Here is a 2,816-nt window from a genome sequence, read left to right on the forward strand (position 1 = left end):
ATTTCAGTCTTCCATCTGCTGCCCAATCTGCCACTTCCCGACTTGCCTTTAAGAATGAATAAACAATGCCTTTTGTTAAACTGCTGTCTACACTACTGTACTATTAGTATTTTCTCAGAATAAATTGTTCTGGTGTAACTGAGTTCTTAGAAGTGTGCTTAGCAGACTACACAAAATTTTGCATTGTCTACTGCTGTGTCATCGTTACCATTGCTTTGTACGTTCAAAACTCAATGCCTTAAACATCATGGTTTCTGTGGGCAATGCATTAGGTTGCTGGTTTGTGATGTTTTCTGGCTCAAGAACTCACATGAGGTTAAAGTCAAGATGGTGACTGGAGCAGCAGTTATCCGGAGGGTCTGTTTCCAGAATGGCTTGCTCACATGGTGTCGACCAAGAAGCCTCATTTTCATTGTCCTGTGGGTCTTTCCACGGGGCTGCTGGGCTGTCTACACCACAGGGCAGCTGACTTCGGTGGAACAAGTAGTGGTCCCAGTGAGAAAGCAAGAAGGCACAGTGCCATTTTATGACTTACTGTTAAAAATTATATACTGTCTCTGCTGTATTAGGAGCTAAAGTCACAAGTGTGCCCCATACCAAGAGGAGATTAATTAGGTTCCACCATTTGAAGGCCGGTATCCCCTAAATGCACCACAGTTCCAGATAATCCTGTCTACTTTGCTGACTCCCAATCCCCAGACATTTGTTCTCTGGCCAGAAAGTTGATTCGACTGGCTTCCATGCCCTCCAGAGCTACCAGTCAGGTTTTTGTCCATAGTTCAGTTCGAGATAAATGCATGATTCCTGTGTCCTCGGGAGACAACCAAATGCTAAAAGTGACTCTGGCATCCACGTGTCCCATGTGAGAATCTACTGGGAACTGAGAGTCCAGGAATGGCTGGGCATTCTAGCTAAATATGCCATGTTTTCCTAAATTCTGGAACCATGAGAGACCAAGAGCACATAAGATAGTACCAGGAAACAAAATACTGCTTTGGCGCAAGGATTGGGAATACTGTAGGTAATGTTATCTTTGACCTATAATGTAACCAACCACCCATAAAACAGTGGCTTATCTACTATGGTGGTGCAATTTGGGCAGGGCTTCGTCGGCTTAATTCATCCTCACTGTGGTATGGTTGGGTATCAACTCCTGTGGCTTCATCCAGCTGAGAGTTCTGCTGGAATAGAATGCCCTGCGTGCTCCTCACGTGCTTGCTATTGCAGCTAGAATGACTGGAACAGCTGCAAACTAACCAGGCATTTCCTTCTCAATGTGTTCTTTAGCAGTCAAGGTCAGCAGTTCAAATCTGCCAGTCACACCACTGGAGGGAAATAAGGCATTCTGCCTACCTCCATAAAGATTGATTCTGGGAAACCCTGTGGAGCACTTCTCTGTCCTATAGGGTTACTGAGTTGGAATTGACTCCACAGCGGTGGTTTTTTAAAAACTTAGGACATTTGTAGCCAAGGATAACTGATTGCTTTATGATCCAAGAGAAAAGCAGAAGCTGCCTGACCCCCGTCTGAGCCCTGGAACTGGCAGCAATGCTTGTGTCATACTTTGTCCATCGAAGCACACCTCATGGCCAACCCACATTTTTCTCTAAAAAAATACACTTGGAAAAACCATTTTTCTCCTGGTTCAACAGCTTAGAATTCTGAATTCCGTGCTCCAGCTCGAGGTGAAGGCTCGCTCGCTCCTCTGTCCTCAGCATCCTCATCCTAGCGTTTGTCAGTGATTTGGCAGTCTTCGTGTGGCTCCTGTCCATCCCAAGGCCGGCCTCCTATCCCCGTCCCCTACTGCATGCTTACTAGTCTGGTGCTTTTAATATCACTCATAAGTAATTTGGTTTAGGGCATATCCTACACTGTTAGGACTGCATTAACATAGCAAAACCCTATTTTTAAATAGGATTACATCCACAGCTGTGACTAACATACTTATGGGGCACCATACCTGCATTTCTTAATAAAAGTAGCTCCCATTCTCTGATAGAATACATAGTAAAGACTTTCTAAATCATGTACTAATTAGAAGGGTTTTGGTATCAGAGGGGGGGAAAGTGCCTATTTGGCACCAATTCTATAGAAACCTCTCTGGTTTACATCTCACTTCCCTTTCTGGGGTTGGTTAGACACTTAAGCAGCCCAGTGCTTCCTGTCAAAATAAGCCACTCGCCTTGTCTTCGATCCTTGCTGACCTCTACAGGTCTTCTGTGGTTTTACATGGGATAGACTCTGCATCAGTATTTCCCCCTTTTCATCCCATCTCCTGACGTCATACGCACCTCCATTTAAAGCTGTGCTTAAACAAAAAATGGAAGTAGGTCATGTTGAAGTTTAACATAATGACTGTAAAGAGCCAATGCCCTCTAAAATTTGATCCTTAATCTGTTTCCTTTGGTCACTGATTCAAAATTCTGGAAAGAGCATGACTCGGACCTGAGACCCAGTCCTAGCTCTGCAGCTCATAAGCACTTCAAGACTACCCAAGACAATGAACTGCCACAAGCCTCTGTTTGACACACATCCGCCACAAGCCTCTGTTTGACACACACACACACACACACACCCATCCGCCCACTCCCACCGCCACCCCACACACCCCACACCCCCAATTGCCATAAAGTTGATTTGGAGCGTTGAGGCCAGAGGACAGACCAGAACTGCCCCTTTGGTTTTCCAAGGCTGTAATTGTTGCAGAAGCAGAGTAGCATCTTTCTCCTGCTGTTGATGTTTCAATTGTTGATGTCTAAACTGCTTAAATTATTAAGCTGCTTAATCGGCTTAAATTATTTTTTAACATCTAGTAG

Source organism: Echinops telfairi, unplaced genomic scaffold (assembly GCF_000313985.2).
Source record: "Echinops telfairi isolate 266 unplaced genomic scaffold, ASM31398v2 ScPeMD7_8;HRSCAF=38, whole genome shotgun sequence".
Lineage (NCBI taxonomy): Eukaryota > Metazoa > Chordata > Mammalia > Afrosoricida > Tenrecidae > Echinops > Echinops telfairi.